Below are 19,328 nucleotides of genomic sequence, written 5' to 3'. Positions count from 1 at the left end.
GTTGTATCATCCAAATAAAGATTGATCCAAAAAGGGCATGTCAAACCACTAACATTTCCTTAAATGCTATTTGCCTGTTTTTTAGTTTTGTCTACAGAGCTTTCCTGGGTCTGCTCATGCTTTAGTGCAGGCGGTGCCAAGAGGCTCAGTATCAATGGTTTCAAACGCACAGAATGTGATAAGAATCTCATTTGAAACCATATGGCCATTCACAAATGCTCCAAATGGTCACTACTCAGAGGTACACAGAGTTTTAAAATAATCCCACCACCATTAAAAATATATGAATAAAGAAAAGACAGCAATGACTTCCTTTTCCCTACTGGATTCGTGGATGGGTTGGGGTGTATGAAATGCTTCAGCTCTGTGGCTGATTTTCAGTTCAGATAACTCATCTTTATTCATTTCCTTTCAGTCATGATGAGCCATATTGAGAGCAGCTGTAGGCAAGAGGGGAAAAAAAAGGGTTCCCTCACTCCCTTCTTCATTTGTCAGGCAGCCGTTCTAAAGAATCCATCTGGGCTCAGTATTGTACTGGGTGGGCACCCAAGAAATAATAGAAAACAGGAGCAGAAACAGTTTAAGCTGAACCCAACAAAGAGATTTAAAAATTACCCAGGCACAGGTTTTGGGGAAAAAATCAACCTCAGAATGATTTAATGCAATGTCAGATATAGTAGACATACAAGAAAAATTATACTTCAAATTAAATCCCAAACTCAAACAAGACAAAATGCACTATTAAAGAGGTAATGGGAAACACCAATAGGGGAGGTAACTAGTAGCTAGAGGTCTGGTTGCAGAGTCCAATAAAAATTACATATGAAATTAGAAAGTGATAAGTAATGCCAGTAATCTAAGCTTTAATATGTAAGAAGAGTGAAAATGATCTTGGAAAAACAACCTTTTTTTTTTTTCTTTCAAGTTAGTGATTGAGTTTTACCTCTGAAAAAGTCTTTCTAGGTTTACATAGCAAATGAATCAGAGATCAAAACTCAGCTTTGTTTTGTTTTTTAAATTTTGGATGAACAATGAATATTTTTTGGATCAAGTTTGGTCTGAATTAGGAAATAAATGCTTTTAACATTTTACTTAAAATGATTTCATCTGTTTTCATATATAAACCCCACAGAAATCTTGTTTATGGATCATTCTACTATACTTCAATGACAAAAAAATGGCTTCAGTTTCAAAGGGGAGACTTGGCAAGTGGTTACTGCATAAAATATTGCAGTCTTGTTTATTTTACAGCATTTTTGTTCATGGGTTTTTAATGGTTACATGAACCAAATGCTTAAGCAACTGTGCTGAAGATAGTATGAATGAGGAACAAAGATCTGTTTAGAGGACAAGTTGGAAGACTAACTGCTTTGCAAAATTTTTAAAAATCTACCTTACAGGATAAAAGAATTTTAAGTTGTTTTTGAAAATCATCAAAAAAAGGTGACTAGAATTCTCAAAGAAAGTTTTAAGAAACTAGAACAATCATAGAATATGCAAAGAAAAGTTAAACTCTCTTACCTCCAATGTGTTAATGATAGTAATACTTTTTTTTTTTTTTTTTTTTTCATTCCTGGTGATCTCTGAACTTTGCATTTGGCAGTGCTGAGTACTTTCTCCTTTGTGACATTTATCCTTCTGTGGTACCCATTATTGATTCTCTGTCCATCTCTGCAACGTCATTTTCTCAGTCTCTCAGACTAGTTTGGCTTCCTTTTGCTATTCCCTGTCTCCACTTACCTCCAGCAGCCCAGGATCCTAAGCCTTGCTCTCTCTTGGGAGTCTTCCATTTCTAGCGGACGGTCACTTCTGCTCAAGTACAAATCCACATATTCACCCTCAGACTCCACCCTGTAATTTACAGATACCCATCTCTCCCATGACACATGCTGACTGCGGCATGATGAGACCATCTCTCCTACTAAAGATCCTCCAGGCTTAAAAACTCTGAGTCTTCTTTTACTTTCTTCTCTCTCTTGGCCAATATAGTCAATTAATCGTTCGGTCCTACTCATTATTTATCTCTGTGTTTTTCTTCTCTTTAACTGAATCGAAGTTCTCATCACTTCAAATCTGAATTATTGCTACAGTAATACAACTCAGTAATGTCAGCTGTTATTGCCAAACACTGCCCTAACTGCTTCATGTGAATTATCTCTCTACAAAGGAAGAAAACCAAGGCACAGATACAAATTAATCTGCCTGAGATGACACAGCACTAAGATTCAAACCAAAGTCATCTGATCCTAGCATTCTTTTTTAGATTTATTTTTATTCATTTATGTATACAAGAACTGGGATGTAGGCCAGAGGGGTGGGGAGTGAGAGGATTCACCAGAGACAGAGCAGGGAGCAGAACAGGAGGATTGACTGAAATATGCTGCTAGGGGTGGGGCCGGGCGAGACAGGAGAGGTCTGCTGCCGTATGTACATTAGCAACCTGGCCAGGGATCGAACTCAGGCCCCACAGCAGTCATAGCATGATACCTCTGAGACTGAACCCATAAGCCACCAGGAAGGCCCTCCAAAAAATGTTTTAGATATGATGAAACATTTTAAAATAATATTCAAGTCTCACTACTTTTATAGTGTCAATACGTGATCAAGGACATGATGGTACAAAGTTATTATCTGTTACATTAGGTTTAAAGATTCTCTGCCTACGATTTATATCCCCTTGTTTTAGTCCTTCTTGTTGTTTGTTCAATCCCAACCTCTGCATCTTTCTGGAAGAATCTTGGTTGCAGCCATGTTAGTTTCTTCATAACCTTTTTTCTTCTTACCCATTCACCACACGGTTAGTTAAGGCTCAGGCAGAATCACACCCCATGACACTTAACCTGAATTATACAATTATGATAAAAGTCATAATGACCATAGGCAAGGCAGGCACAGATGATTAATCTTCTCCACTTATGTGCTGTGATTTTGTTACTTACATGCTGACTTTAGTTGCTAGTCTGTTTCTATTCTTTTTCATACTTGGACTACAGTACTTTCCACCTAAATAAAACAGACATATTTACACTTGTCTCTCTTGCTCAATAATCAGTTCCAAATACAGTAATAATATCTAAGCATTACAAATCCAGTGTGTGGCACATAGTAGTTGTTCAATAAATATTAGATGAATGTACTATACATGGAGGAAACAGGTGACTCTGTAACTAAAATAAATATAAGCTGTTTGAGGAAAAATCTGGAAGCCTCTTCCATATGACTTACAAGTGGAATACCATGGAATACCATACCATCACCAGAAAATAGTAAAATCTCCATGAATGAAACTGTTAAAATCTAAGAAGTAAGTCCTAGTTTCCCTTTGTTTTGCCAGATAGCTAAGAGATCCATAGAAGTTCACCTGGAAATGCAACATAAGTTTTTACTCATCATATTGATTTATTAAGAGACTGTTCCTGTCTAGAGATTTGGTGGGGTAAAATGGGTGAGAGGAGGAGGAAGAAGAAAGAAGAATTTTTACTGGTTGCAAAAATCCCCAAATGATCATTTCAGTTGCTACTTTTCCCAATTACATTCTAAATTACTCTTGAGTTGCCATGTATCTATGGAGACCAAAAGATCATACCATAATTCAGACGAGGCAATACTGTAAGAATAAGTGGTCTATAAGGAGAGTTATAATTTTTCGATGGGGCTTTGGAGAAGTTGTAACCACAGGAGGAAAGTCTGACTGGCCAATCCAGCCCATTTAAGAATACCGTAACTCCAAACACGCAGACTTGGTTTTATATAATGCATGGGTTCTGTGAAGATTTTTCCATCTTATGTTGGTTCTGATTTCCATTTCCTCAGACTATTTCACTTTTTTCTTTGAGCTCTATGGACCATAACATTACATCATAAGTAGGCAAGACTGAGTCTCCGCTTTCCATCTCAGCAACCATGACATGCAGGTAGTTAGCTGTGAGTGGATTCTGTCATCTGCTAGGATGAACCTGAACTAAAGGGAGAATATTCAGAGGAAGAAATGGAAGCATTTTTCCTCTTCTTCATCCATGGGATAATGAACAAAAGTGCTCTCTCGGAACCAAATGGAGAAGACTGAGAGGGAAGTCATCCAAGCCAATTTTTAGATTGTTACAAAAAATGGTAAATATCATTTGAAATACAACTGAAAAAAATCAGAGAACCTAAAAATCAAAAAATAAAAATGGTATGGTTTTAAATGGAAACACATCTTAACTCTAGAGTTAGGGAAATAGGTCCAACGCCCCACTTTATAAGATAACCACATTCCCTCAGGTTTTTACTGATAAAAGTTATGTTTTGCATGAATGAGGGCATGATTAGATCTATGGTTATTTGGATTTGAGTAACAGTGAGTCACTTTTAACAGGGCCATTCTGTATCAAGGAAATACCCTGAAACAAACAGATTTTGGGATGAGGATGCTCCCACTGGACCTGTAAATATTTGTAAATCAAACTCATATTGGAGTTAGGAATTTGAGCTCTCCTTTCCAAATTCTGAGACACTCTCAAGACTAGGGTGTGAACAAAAGCAAGGAAAAGAAAGGGCTGAACACCAATAGAGAGGCAAATGGAGGTGTCTCCACAAGGTACCTCCAATCTAAGAACAAATTATGCCTGATTTAACGGATATACAATTCTTGGAACATTGCAGGCATTGGACAGGAAATATTATTGGTGATATATGTGTCTTTTAGCAGAACGTTCTCTACATTAACACAATAAAAAAAAAACTTATGCATTCATGAGACAAATAATCCAGAAATGTGAATATTGTATTTATTATAAGAAAGCCTAATTTGCATTAATGACCTGAAAGAAATACTTGAATAAAAATCTAAATAATATTTTTTGAGTGATGTAATTGTATTACCTATAAGTATACACAAAACTAGAAAAAGACTATTATTATCAAGCAGAGGTCCCTAATAGGTTCACTTCGACTTAGCATATTCACAGTAATTTTGAAAACAACACTGTCTTCCTCTTCAGAGCCTGCATTGATTTAATAAACTACTTTTCATAGATGACAGAAAGATGAAATTCAACAGGGCACTAGACTTTCCATTACAGTTGAAATATTGAAATAGTTGTATAACTTCAGAAGTGGTTCCATACATGTGCATATGTGCAAACCAACATGTAAAAAAACTACCAATTGTCTGAAAAATAATGTAAATATACTATATTACTTTACTACAGAGTGGCAGGCACAAATGGATTGACTGATGATATTTCACTTCGGCTGATCTAGTATATCTTAGTGTAAAAGGAGGTTTTGGATAAGGGAATTACATTTAGAAAAATGCTTTATGCACAAAAAAAAATGTTCCTTCGTAAACAACCAGCAAGCAGGAGGTTTTATAACCATGGCATTAAAAGGGTTAAATGCACGACTCAATGTCTCATCTACTTCCTCTCAACCAGAGGATGTTGTAAGTTTTGGGATTTATGAATTGGCTAGGGCAGTCAGCATCTTGAACACAACAGACTCTGTCTAGATCTATCCCTTACCTGCTGGGAAGAGACAATTCCCCTCACACTTGGAACCCTGAAGCCCGTTAAGCTGCTTGCTCTGTAACTGTAGCAGCTGGGTCCTACACAATTCTTCATCTCTTGCCACCGGGCCTCACTAAATAAAAACTATGGAGCCTTGTTAGCCAACAACTGAGCGTGAAATCACTACATTGCAATCCCCTCCTCTCTGAGTCAATCAATTCCCCCCACCCCTCTTATAGATCTGTATGCATTGGGTCAATAAAGAGCGGTGGGGGGGTGGAAATGGAGTGGAATAAAATGAATGTATCAGCGCAACTGGAACATACCCAGAAGGCATATTTAATTTCATACAGTGAAATTAGTGCATTCATATCAGAAAAACTGAGCTAAGAAATGTGCTATTTAATGTCATCATCACGCTTTGACCTTGCACTGTATTTATACAGGGAGAACTACACAGACAGATATGCGGCCAAGAACAAGCTTTTGTCAGGGTGAAAATTGCCAACAGATTAGAGTGTGTTTGACAAGGCACTGGGGTTGTAACATATGTTCTTTCTAAGGAGTATCAACATTTCATGCATTAGCTACATGCTAACTGAGAGAGCCTGAACTGCTAAAAACTTATTAGACTGTCACTTGCAGTATGTCAGCAGTTCTGCTCCACGCTGGGAGTCTTGTGAGCACATGCACTGGAGGATGGAGGATGCAAGGAAGGTGGCAAAAAGGGGAGGAAAGGCAAAAAGGAAAGAATACAAAGAAGTAGTCTGGAACACATGCTGAAGGAGATGTTAAATTTTTTCTGGAAGAAGCTCCCAATGTAAAGGGAATGTTTGGAGAGGGTTTCAAAATAGGGAAGGAATGTTTTGAAATAAAGCTATTTTCAACATCTCATCCCACCTAAATAACATTTCATCTCTAGCACTATTTCCCTAGTGGCAGGGCTATTTACTCAGTATCCTGAAATGGCCTTTCTGCTTATAGTCTCATAATTATTCTTCTTTGAAGAGAGCAAAATTGTTTTATAGCAAAAAATCAGGCTGTTGAATAAATATTATTAAAAATGAGCTGGGACTACTGGTGTACCTAGAGTACTTGAAAATCGTTACGTCTGTATTTAAGTCTATTACATTAGTGTCTCTATTAATTGTAATTTTTCACACATGGCATGTTATACTTTTATATAAAACTTCAACAACTGCTGCCATTAGTCTGCAGGCTTCTTCCACATGGCAGCTCTATCTTGTCTCCCACAATGCCTGGCAAATAGAAAGAACTGAATAAACACTAGTTGGCTTGTGTTGATAGGAAGGAAATAGAAAACATAATCAGGTTTCTAAGCAAGGAGTCCCGCCAGCAGACTATTTACACACCCCCTCAGTGCTCCTATAGGACTCCTTGGGGTCCCCCCACAGTTACGCTGGCAAGACTTTGCTACTGTTGCTTGTCTTCCCCTAAGACAGCCATCCCTCAGATCCCTAAGCATGGGCACTAAGTCTTCCTTGGCTTTGTAGACTAAACATCTAAGATAAGGTTGTACTTGCAGGGGGACCTTCACTTTTTTAATAATTAAAGTTATTTATTTATTTTCTTATACCATTGCTAATTTTTGGACAGGTTTTGATTTCTGCCCTCAGGTGTAGTCCCTGTAGCTCTCCCCCCACCATAACCCCCATGATCCATCACCATAGTCCCTTGTGCTCTTCCCTTGACTGTTTTGACCCTTCTCCCTACCTCTCCCCTGCTTTATTCGGGGCACTTCACTTTCTAGCCTAAAGCACCAAAACTAACTTTTACCTCACAAACTTCACACCCACCAAAGAAGCTACCATTAAATCTTATTAAAGGCACTGAGTATGGAGGATTTCTATGTGAATAAAATGTCATTGTGTGTGTAGAATTATCTGACTTGAAAATTCTTTTATTTTTATTTTCTTTTATTTAAAAAAAAATTATTTATGCAAGCACTGGGGTACAGTCAGAGGCGCGGGAGAGTGAGAGAATTCACCAGAGACAGAGCGGGGAACAGAACAGGCAGACGGACCAAAGACACTGCTAAGGGGAGCAGCGGGCGAGACAGGAGAGGTCTGCGTGTCATGTGGGTTTCTCCCTGGCCGGCTGGGAGTCGAACCCGCACTGCAGAGGCTGCAGACAGCTTCACAGCGCGGCGGTCAGCCTGCTGCGCCACCAGGGAGGCCCTTGAAAATTCTCTTTTAAAATGAATTTTTATTTTGCATTATATGATTTAGTACACAAGGAACCTGGAAATAGTTATTACATGTGCACAGGTGTATACTTCTATGTATGTACAGATAGGAAGAAAGCAAGAAGGAAAGAAAGATAAAGAGGGTGGGTGGTGATAGTGATGGATGCTTCTAGAACTCTGGTGGTGGCATAGTACCTACATGAGGTGTAAAAGCTATTCTTTATAGTGTTGTAAACCAATAAAGCTAAATAAATAAAAGAACAGATAAAGATACATAAACTTTTAACTTCTGAAGGGTGTTCCTGATAGTGACTTTAATATAGAGCATGGTAACTTTAAAGGATAAACATAATTAGAAACATGGTTCAGAAGAATAAAAGCTATGAAGTAACATCATACCAAAAAAAAAAATAATTTCAGAATTGGTGGTTATCCTGGAAAAGCTATAGTACCACCCCAGAATTTTTATGGGAAAGAAAAGTTTGGTTTGGATCGTAGGAGTCTTAGCTTCACCTCACACATGGCAAGTTGGTAGCATTTATAAGGCATAAAGTATTTATAACATAATACAATCTATTAAAGGAAAGGCAACATGGTTTAGACAGAGAGAGTGTCCTTCAACCATTTTGGGTTACTTGAGATGGAAAATAAGTAGGGTACAAAATTTACTTCAATTTCCAAAAACCTTTCGACATAATTTCCAAAATCAAAGATAGTTTATAAAAGTGGAGTTAATATGGAATTGGGGAGAGAGTTTTCTTATGGAAAGAAGACTAAAGATAGTAAGTAATTAGTAGTACAGTTTCAGCCAGAAAAGTGTTAAATATAACTAGTAGCCAATATTGACAGGGTTTTCCTTTTAATATTAAAAATTATCTTGAGAGAGTGCAAAAAATAGTGCAAATCTGCAGGACCTATCTGCCTCTTTCAGGTGATAAAATACTTAAGACCATGGGGAAGGGTGTGTGTGCGTGTGTGCACGTGTGTGTGTTCAATTGAAGAAAAATGGAGGCAAGACAGAATAGAAAATGGAGGCTGTTCAGCATGGAATGACAGAATTTGAGAGAAGTGACTGGAAAAGTTTATAAAATCACAAAGGACACAAATGGGGTTATCCATTGTCTGAACAGGAAAGCTAGGTAAACCCCTTTGAGGTTGAAAAAGCTATTTTGGCACCCCTGCTAGGAAGCCTTAGATTTGCACAACAGGTGGCTGTTCAAGGGAAAACATCTAGTGAAAAAACTGAAATAGGTATAAGAAATTTGTGAAATTCAGGGAGGATTCTTAACAAGATTATAAAGGAAATAGGGAGCTTCTGGTTGCATCCCCCAGCCAGCCATGCCCCCTTATGGAACTTCTATCCCCTTTACCCTTACAGATGGGGCCGAGGCGTGGCCAGCCGGACGAGGCATTGCTTCTGCTCCCCTTCATTAATGCAGAAAATTGAGAGTGGGTAATGAATGTTGCATTGGCTATCACTGTTGTCAACACTACTCACTAATGACCCAATTTAGAGGGAAGAGGGGTATAGGGGAGAAGGCACCAGTCAAACAACAGTACTAAAGATGTAAAAGATATTCTTGAGGTGATTAAAAAATTTCTGGTGACTTTAAAGACTGGCTTTCTTGTGTGCAATGTGGCATAGAACAGCTTGTATGCTGCAGATCAATAAATTCCAGTTAACTTTCAAGTCATGTCGGCATGCAGCCCCGGCTGGTTTATTAATTTAAATTTCAGCCCTCTAAAAAGGTAGGTCTAAAGAAATAAGCATTGTCTGGATCGCAGAGAGATGGCTCAATCAGAACAGATTCTGCCATATATTGGCTCTCAACATCAACAGGAAATCTTAAAACATCGGTGGGACTAGATCACCCCTCTTTCCTATCTCATTAGTTAGTATTTCTCGTAGGAACCGTGAATGCCATTCATTTTTCTTTTTAAGAGTACCTGATATCTGAGCAGCAAATACCTTGGTTCCTCATGTAAGCTTGAACAACTGATGAAGAAAGAATAAAAAAGGTGAAAGTGAGATTAACAGTATTTCAATCTTCAAGTTTCTATCTAAAAGGGATGTCTGCAATAGCTTGCCTTCTTTCGATTTTCCCTGCCCCTAGCTTCATGGCACCTCAATACTCCAATTAGGGTTATATCTAAAAATATGACAGAAACACAAAGCTAGGAATCGCTTACATTTTTCTTTTTAATCATCTCTCCCTTGCATGTTTTCTTATGTTTGATTCTTCCCTATTTGCTTTTAAAATACATTTTTAAAAATATTTATTTATTTATTTATACAAGCACTGGGTACAGTCAGAAGCGCGGGAGGGTGAGAGAACTTGCCAGAGCCAGAGCGGGGAACAGAAAAGAACAGACTGACGAAATACACTGCCGAGGGGAGCAGCGGGCGCAGCAGGAGAGGTCTGTCGCACCATGTGGGACCCTCGCCTGTGGCTGGGGATAGAACCGGAGCTGCATAGGCTGCGAGCAGCTTCTCAGCCCAGCGCTCAACCACCACGCCACCAGGGGAGACCCTAAAACACATTTTTTAAAAACCTCAAGTAACTGTCAGTGATAAAGATTATCCCCTTTGTGAAGTTGCTCCAGGCAACAGGGGATTCTGGAATTTCTGCTCCAAAATGGTTTGTATTTTTAGGAGAACAAACTAGTTTTGCTATTAGACCATGCTAAAAATTACTGAGACTACAGCTGCAGCTTAAAGCATCCTGAAACTAGACAATTTTCTGAATGATCTGTATCATTTCTCCCTAATATTGAGAGAGCCGCCTAACTACATGAAAACTGCTCAGAGATAAAAGTTGAATTCTATTGCATTTACTGCATTTTTAATTCAGAACAAAATCTTTATGAAACAACAATACCATCTGAATACAGCCCCTATTGATAGCATCTTAAGTATGTTTTAATAAACAAGCACTTATGTAAAATCTCAGATGTTTTCAGACCAATTGTGTATTCATGAAATTTATAGAGAACATCATCATTTTATTAATAACTGTGAGATGAAATTGAAAAACCCACTGAAACACTATGAAACTTAAGGCAAATTCTCAAGTTCAAGAATTTTAATGACAAATTTATACTACTTATTTCTGACTGTACTCAGTTTTAATCAAGGTTTCTGGAGCTTCTCACTAACAGTGAAATTGTATTTAAATAGGGCCTTCAGGGTGTTCAAGTTATGGATTAATTAACTCAATTTGGACAGAGTTTGGGGCACTGTAGTTCCTGCATCTTTAATTTTATCTCCAGAGGTAGTCAAAATTCCTCTAGACATTAGCAACTAAATAATTGCATAGGCTTAGACTGATAATGATTAAAACATCTAAAACAAAGCAGGGTTGTCAGAAGTCAGAATAAGATGACCAGTGATGAGTGCAGTGAAGTTAGACATTACATTTCCAGCACATGGTTGAACTGGGTTATAAATGCATTCCACTACTAGGCTGTGGAAATGCTGGGAGTGTGAACCAAGAGCTCATACCTTGGTCTCCTCTACAAATTGGGGCAAGAAAACCTACCTTAGAAGGTTGTTGTTAGGACTAAATGAGAGTGCTCATGTAAAGTGGTGCCTGGCCCACAGGAAGCACTCAGTAAGTGAGATGTCACAATTATTATTATTGGCCTGATTATTGTCTTCTATGGAATAGAAGAATCCTCTAGACATAAAAGGCAACAAAAGGGGTTGTTTTGACATTACAGCAAATGATGTTTGGTCATACTTCTTTCCCTTTCTCAGGGACCCATGTGCCCTCTCATACATCACTGTCAAGGATATTATACTTCTTATCCAACTTCAAACACATTCTGGACCTTCTAGCCTATTCCCCTCCTCGAAGCCTGTCCCCAACTACAAATCTCCCATCTAATCTTCAAGCTTTAGCTCAAATGCTATCTTCTCCAGAAAGTGTCTGCTGACTTAGTGAGGTCTGTCCTTTATCTATTTTCATCACATTTTATACATAACTGTACAATAGTACCCTTTTACATTTTACCTTGAGCAAATCTTCTGTATCTTAAGTCTTTTGCTGCACTTTAAATTGCCTGACAGTATGGAACACTGTTACCAACTAAACATTTGTGTCCATTCAAAATTCACATGTTGAGCCTGAACTCCCTAATCCTGAGATAATCGTATCTGGAGGTGCAGCCTCTGGGAGGTAATTAGTTGTAGATGAGGCCATAAGGGTGGGGCTCCCGTGTTGTGATTAGCGTCCACGCAAGAGGAAGAGAGTCTAGTGCTCTCTGCTAACTCCCTGCTGTAGTGAGGGCATAGAGAGAAGGCACTTTCTATAAGCCAAGAAGACAGCTCTCACCAGGGCCCAATCTGCTAGCACCTTGACCTTGGACTTCCCAGTCTCCAGAACTGTAAGAAATAAATACCCTTTTAAAAATGAATGGTATTTTGTCATGACAGCCCAAACTAATATGAACACATCCGGATATCTCCATAAATCCATTCACACAACCTGTTGGTCGAATGTCTGCCAATTTGTCTTCTTATTCTGGTTCACCTGGATCATTTACTTCCATAAGTTTGACCTGGTTCCCCAGCACCTCTATGTAAATATTTCCCTTTGTGTGTATCATTTTGCTAGATGCTGTGGAATAGATCAGCTTTACCACCTGAAGCTTTATGATCTCCTTGGGAATGGAAGGTAAACACATATAATGGCAAACCTGATTGGTTGTCAAACAACCAGAACAGATTCTATGAAAGGCCAATAAGGACTGAAAAGGTAACTTGAGTGCAGTGGGCTATGTTATTTGTATTAAAAAATATATGTTCTCGGGCCTCCCTGGTGGCACGAGGGGTTAAGACGCAACCTATGAAGCTATCCAAAGCCACTGCAGCACAAGTTCGATCCCTGGCCAGGGAGTGTCCACATGGTGCAGCAGACCTCTCCTGATTTGCCCACTGCTCCTCTTAGCAGTATATTTCAGTCAATCTGCCTGTTCTGTTCCTCACTCTGTCTCTGGTGAGTCCTCTCACCCCCCACACCTCTGGCCTGTACCCCGATTCTTGTATGAATAAATAAATACACCTTTAAAAATATATATGTTCTCAGCAACATTTCTTGCCACAAAAGACTCCTTGGGGCTATTTTTATACTTGTCATTTAGGACGGAGATGTGGTTACAAGAAATAGCTCATTTTTCTTTGACCACTATCATAAGAAAAACAACAGGGAAAAGGTGACAGCAAATAGCAACTGCTTCTCAGCCTCTGTGGCAGAAGAACAAGTTGTAAGTGACAGGGATTATGACAAACTTCAGAGCACAGCCTTGTCTAAAAAAGGCAGCTGTTACTCAACCCTAGCTGATCACTGTGTTAAAGAATGCCAAGTATGGCTCCATGTTCCCTATTTAAAAAAAAGAAAAGAAAATTCAGAAAATTCTGGACGTTTATGTAAGAGTTACCTAGTTTTAAAGGTTGACTATTACCTTAAGAATTTGAAAATACTGTTCTAGGCAAGTGCTACGTCTATGGAAAAAATCTGTTATAGGTTCTAGGGTCCAGCTTCTACAAGTGTTCTGGAAATCAGAGCATACAACAGTTACACTGATCTTCCCCTACAGCTCAGTCACAGTGATCAACTTTTTGGATGTTTATTTGATCTCACCAGAATGTTGTTATGCAGTAGGCACCCACATCTTTGTTCAGTTTTTGCTTTTTCACTGTCTTTATTGATACACCAACATAAACTATAGAACCCGTCTACCTTATATCCCAGGCTTATCCTCACCTACTGTTCACCCCTTCTGAGTTCCTCCAGGTCACCAGTGAGGGTGCCATCTGACCAATTTATTAGTCTCACAGCATGGGAAGCAATTTTAATTCTTCTCTTGTCTACCCCTTTCTGCTTCAACCACTTATGTATGTCATATATAACATTATTTTTGAAATGGTTTTCAACAATTTGCTCTCAAGTTGTCATGAAACTTAAATAAGCTTCCTTAAAGACTGCTCTTATTTATTTCATTTTGGTTTTGCCCAAGTGAATTGTTGCAACTCATGCATGCAACAAATTCAGTTATAATTTTGTGCTTTTTTATTCATGCTCTTTAAAACTTATGCCTAAGAAGGCCCCAATCTGCTCTTCCTTCTGTTGTGATTATGTATAATTTCTGCCAAGAAATACACTGCCTTGTAAGCATTTATAACTTTTTTTCATATCAGGTAAAGGAAAAGGAAAAAAATATCATAAAAGAGTTCAAACTTTATCAAATTTGGAATTCATAACAGTTACTGAGTACTTGTTATGGACCAAGCAAGTCATTATGCCAAGGACTTTACATTACCATCTTTACATTTACCATCTAAGGGCTACAGCAAGCTGACAAGAGAGGCACTATTCCTATGCTTGATTTGCAGATGGGAAAATTGAAGCTTAGGAAGGTTAAGACTTAGTGTAAGTCATGGAGTGCACAGGTCACATAAGTAGCTCAGCAAAGTCTTCAAGGCCAGGCTGCTGGTCCAAATCACAGATCTTAGTCCCCACCATAAATGGCTATTCTGAGATGAGAGCTATCTGTACTGAGTGAGATCTACTGCTAACAGGACTGATGGCAATGCAATGAATGACTAATAACATGTTCACTAACATCATGTTGAAATAAAAAAAGCCATCATTGCTTCACACTTAGTTTTTTTCTTTTTTTGCAATCAGGCATCATAAAACTCATAATTAAACAAAAGAGCTCAACATCAGATCCTAACTTTCAGGACAGTCTGTGTCATACAGACCCCTTGACAATGTTAAGGGCAGGAAAAGCGATTGCTGAGCTAACCCCAGGTTTCCAAAGGAAGTCATAAAATGTACTTTTAGACAAATTAGCTTTACTTATTTAGTCTTTGTTCTACTATTTCACTGTATCTCTGTCTCTTTCGTACTTTCTTACTTCTGTTAAAGAAATTGTCTCTCCCAATAACCTTCAATTGTCTGACGACCTCATTTGGGCAAGTGAGGAAACTGTCTCAAACCTCACTCATGTCACCACTGCTACTTCAGCCTTTCGTTGCTCCCTAATATAATGAACAGGAAAAAGTGCTGGAAGGATTCTCTCTAGCTTTCCCTCTTTGGACTCTTGAAGTTTATTCAGATTTGGTATTGTCCTGGTTATATGCTAAGTCTCAGAATTTTCTATGGAATTAACTAGGGAAACCATATTGTAATTTTAGAAAGAAAGAATGGACAAAAAGAAAGAAAATCCCAAAAAACAACTGAGGTCTGGATGGTTTTTCTAGCTCACCCTAGTATGGAAAACCCAAATCATGCTGATCTGATCCTGATGACTTTAAAAATACCAAGAAGGGGCCTGGGAAATCAGTTATTCAAACTTTGGGTCACTGCATCCTTTGTTTAAAAGATATCTTAAGAGGAAACATAAAATAGAAAACAGATTAAAGCAGAGTTACTTTGATGGGGAGTGTGATGTACTTGGAGCCCTGCCCATGTCTTTATCCCTCCCCTGCCTCCCAAGAGGACCCTTAAAGAGGACCGAGGGAGCGGTCACTGGCTTTCAAACTTGCTTTGGCCACAACTTACTGTACAAACATATTTTATAAAGTAACTCGGTTTAGGTGACCATGCACACACACACAAACACACACATAGCTAAAACAAAAATATTGATTGTTACTACACAGCATCATCTCTGACATTTTCCTTTCTCAGCTCATCTATTTTCAGTTCCTAGTTCAGTCTGCAATGATATTATGGGTGTTGAAAAACACTGCATTCATACCCATATGTGTACTGTAGCATTATTTATAATAGGTAAGAAATGGAAAACAGCCCAAATGTCCAAAAATAGATGACTGGATCAAAAAGACACGCACACACACATATATATGTGTGTATACACACACACACACACACAATGGAATATTACTCAGCAATCAAAAAGATAAACTCATACCGTTTGCAGCAACATGAATGGAGCTGGAAGGGATCATGCTCAGTGAAATAAGTCAGAAGGAAAAAGAAAAATATTTGACAGTTTCACTTATAGGAGTGAATCAAATAAGGGATGGAGAAAAATAATAATAAACAAACAAAATTAACAGGCAACTATAAATAAGAGACATTCAGCAGGGGGGAGATATTCAAATAGGGATCAAAACAGGGGAGTAGGGAAGGGCATACACTCATGCGAGGGTGCATGGGTGATTTGGTGGTGGGAATTTTATGGGGACTGCACTGAAAGGAGAAATCAAACAGTATACAACAGTGAAAAATGATGGTTTTTATATACATATATATACACACACACACACACACACACACACATAAATTATATACAAAAAGAAAAGAAGAAAAACACTGCATTCAATGGCACTCTTGAAAATAATTGGATAGATAAAGAAACTTGTGCTCATGTCTGCATTTCTTGCCTCTCTAAGGAACTGATGGGGAAAAGTACAGAAAGAAGTGGTAAGTAGAGGCATTAAATTTGGGTGTATGGCTGATTCACTTGACCTAAGAAAGACAGATTCCCTTTGTAGGGAATTGGGAAAGTTGACCTAGAGGGATGGTCTTTTTACTTATGATAAATCACGGGGCAAATTAACCATATGAGAACCAAAGAGAAAAGCAGGGTAAGTGAGAATCATGGCAACACAATGATGGAGGAGAGAAACCTTGCTTACTTGAGTCCCTGCTTGCCATTTATACTGGAGACCCAGTTTTATTTTTGTTTTTGGTTCCATAAGACATACTGTATCTTTGTAATCTCCCATTTTATTAAAGGAAGGAGGATGGAGGAAGAGGAGGAGGGAAGGAAGGCAAAGAAATCACAATCATGACAGTAAGTTCAAAAATAAGCTGTAATTAAAATATATAAAATCTATTCATGTTACAGTATTATCACCAACATGGAGGGGGGATCCAAGCCCTTTTAAAGAACAATACAGAAAATGTCGTGATAGGCTTAAAAAATGTGAAAGAGAATGCAAATATATATTTGGTGAAAGAATCCTTAAAGTCTAGTATTTCTTCCAACCTGCAGGTTGTTGACTCATTACATCAATCCTGTGTCAGCCACTGGATTTAAAGGTTTTAATGAACTTTTCTTCGCTAACTCAAAAAATCTACCTCAAATGCTACCTATTTAAATGTGTGCCTCTCTGCCCCTTTTATTTAAGCAATGTGCTGTAAGAAATACACCTTTAAAAAATAATTGAGCCCTGGTAAACCTATAACGAGGCTTCAGTCATAAGGACTTCCACACACCAAGTCACAAAATGGGCTTTTAGAAATTTCTTTCTACAAAAATAAATAAGAGAAAGTAATAAAAAAAGATAAAGTCTTCATATAGAATTGCAGCAATTATATCCCCACAGCTACACTATAACCCAAAACTTTGCAAAGGCTTTGATTATTGAACCACGGCTGAAGTGAATAATTTGCTTTTCACGAAGAAAACAAGCACATTCATTCTCACTACAATAGAGAGAGGCAGTTTTAATTAAACCTTATCAAAAGATGAATAAAGAATAAACTCAATACCCATTCCACAGAACTCTATTTTCATCTGTTTAGTTTAAGCTTGCCATGTTCGTGCAATAATTACCCACTGTCCAAGGAATGCTGGAGTTGTGTTAATGTTGGTAAAGATTTAATTAGCTCAATTATCTGGAGAGTATTGAAGTGAGGCTCAGCACAGTACAAATTTCTCCAGGCTTTATACATACCTCTGATCAAAACACATGAAACTGAAATCTAGGGGAACAAAAGACACTTACTTCTACAATTCTACTATTGAAACAGTTCTATACTTCATAATTTTATTACTCCAATTAAAAAAATCCATAATATAAATCTTTAGAAGCAAAAAGCATAAATGAGGGCTTATCTGGGTGTCTGGGGGTATGTGTGTGCACACGCACACAATACATATAGCTAACTTGCTAAATTCTGTAAATAAGTTCTTAGAAAGTTAATTCAATTTGTCTTTCAGAGAAACATTAACAGCCCAAGACTAGCCCCTAAAAAAAATTTTATCTTTTCAATGTAGCCTATATATATTACCTTTATCCCCGAAAGTGAGGCATTTAGAAAGCACTGAAAGCACAGTACCACAGACAACTGTTTCAATCTGTCAGACACCAGGGACAGACAGGAGGGTTTATTTCAGAAAACAGATTGGCCCCCAGCGGCCTGACCTTCCTGGTGGGAAAGAGAACACAGAGCTGTGCTTGACAAGCTCAGCAACAAAGAGGTATATTCAGGTCCCCCCAATTCAGACACACTTCTCACAGGGAGAAATGCAAAGCAGGAGAAAGAAATGCACCACTTCCAGCACAGCAGAGTTTACTTAGATCACAGACAAGCCTCTCAACCATACCCAAAAATAACGTATTTAGGAAAGTTGCAAGCACCATTTTATCCAGTCATTCACGTCTTCAGAAAGCTCTTGTCTGGTCATTGCCAATATTGTACCTTCCAACCCCATCAATGATCCACACTCACCAGCATTTATAACATTACTGGAAGCCCCCAAAATATGATTTATCCTGGCAAAAGTTTTCCTATTTTACCAGTAAAGAGGGCATAAATTTCCTCTCAGAAGCAAGCTGGTGCTAATTTCAAAGTCAGTTTTCTCTTTCTTTTTAAATGTTATAGGTTTTGCCTACATTTTGAAGCTCAGACAGACATTTCCCTGTCTTAGACCCTTGACAAACTTTTCATTACTTCCTTTATTTTGTATTTACACAGGGTTTTTTCTAGATAGGTCTTGAAGTGAGTCAAAAATCCAGCAAAAAGATGAACAACAATTTAAAAAAATTGACAAGGCAATATCCTTACAAAAAAAAGTCTCAAACTAAATTAGTTATGTATAAATACATATATTTATCTAAACTCCCATGTCAATTTTATTGTCTAACATACTTGATCAGTTACAAGTAGCATTTAGTTTGTAGGTCCTGAATTATATATGTATAATGTGTATACATATGTATAATGTGTTAAGATACCACATTTTTTAAAGCACCAGACTCATATGGAAGATCATTAACTTAAAAGACTCACAGCTGCCCATATTATTCTTATACACAAGTACATTGCCACTACTGAAAATTCAGTTTCTGTTTTTTGGGTACTATTTTCTAGAACTATACAGATTATGGGCATTCTGCTTCAAAACAACTAGTGAAGTCCTGATTTCTGAATCCAAATTATCATGATGATTTATTACATAATTAGGTCGCAGCTAAGCACTCCTCACTATAAAGCTGTAGATGGTTAGTAAACATAATGTGAAGGGTATATCATTGCATATTGTGTAGTACATCATAGTTTGGAAAAGAAGGCAGAGTCTTGAAAATTGGACACAGACCGGAAGCATAAGCTCACACTGTCAGATGAAACAGCAGGTTGGAGAGCTGGTGAGAAAACTTGTGCCACTCTAGTGGCCTATATAATTTGCCTCAAATAATCCATGACAATCAAAAATCGCTTTTTAATCTGCCAAACATTTGGGAGTCATGTTTTTGGGAGTTATGTTAAGGCCTCCTTTGAGCTGATGACAAAGACACAAATTGTAGGTTGGTTTTACCTTGTTTCCTAGCTGGCAAACATTTTATGGTACGACTCACTCAGCCTGGCTCA

The 19,328-nt window shown here is 38.0% G+C and overlaps 1 protein-coding gene across 1 annotated transcript in view; it reads right to left on the bottom strand.

Annotated features, from left to right (window-relative positions):
* Positions 1-2,556: 2,556 nt before the first annotated feature.
* Positions 2,557-19,328, bottom strand: part of CDK14 (cyclin dependent kinase 14) — a 520,730-nt gene continuing 503,958 nt past the window's right edge. Inside the window, exons 15-16 of the mRNA XM_054692320.1 lie at positions 9,643-9,691; positions 2,557-3,003 (exon numbers count right to left, since the gene is read on the bottom strand). The gene's annotated coding sequence lies outside the window, so the exon portion shown is untranslated. The remainder of the gene's footprint in view (positions 3,004-9,642; positions 9,692-19,328) is intronic.

Source organism: Talpa occidentalis, unplaced genomic scaffold (genome assembly GCF_014898055.3).
Source record: "Talpa occidentalis isolate TD23 unplaced genomic scaffold, MPIMG_talOcc4v2.1, whole genome shotgun sequence".
In the NCBI taxonomy this organism is placed as follows: domain Eukaryota; kingdom Metazoa; phylum Chordata; class Mammalia; order Eulipotyphla; family Talpidae; genus Talpa; species Talpa occidentalis.
This window is presented reverse-complemented; position numbering and strand designations above follow the sequence as displayed.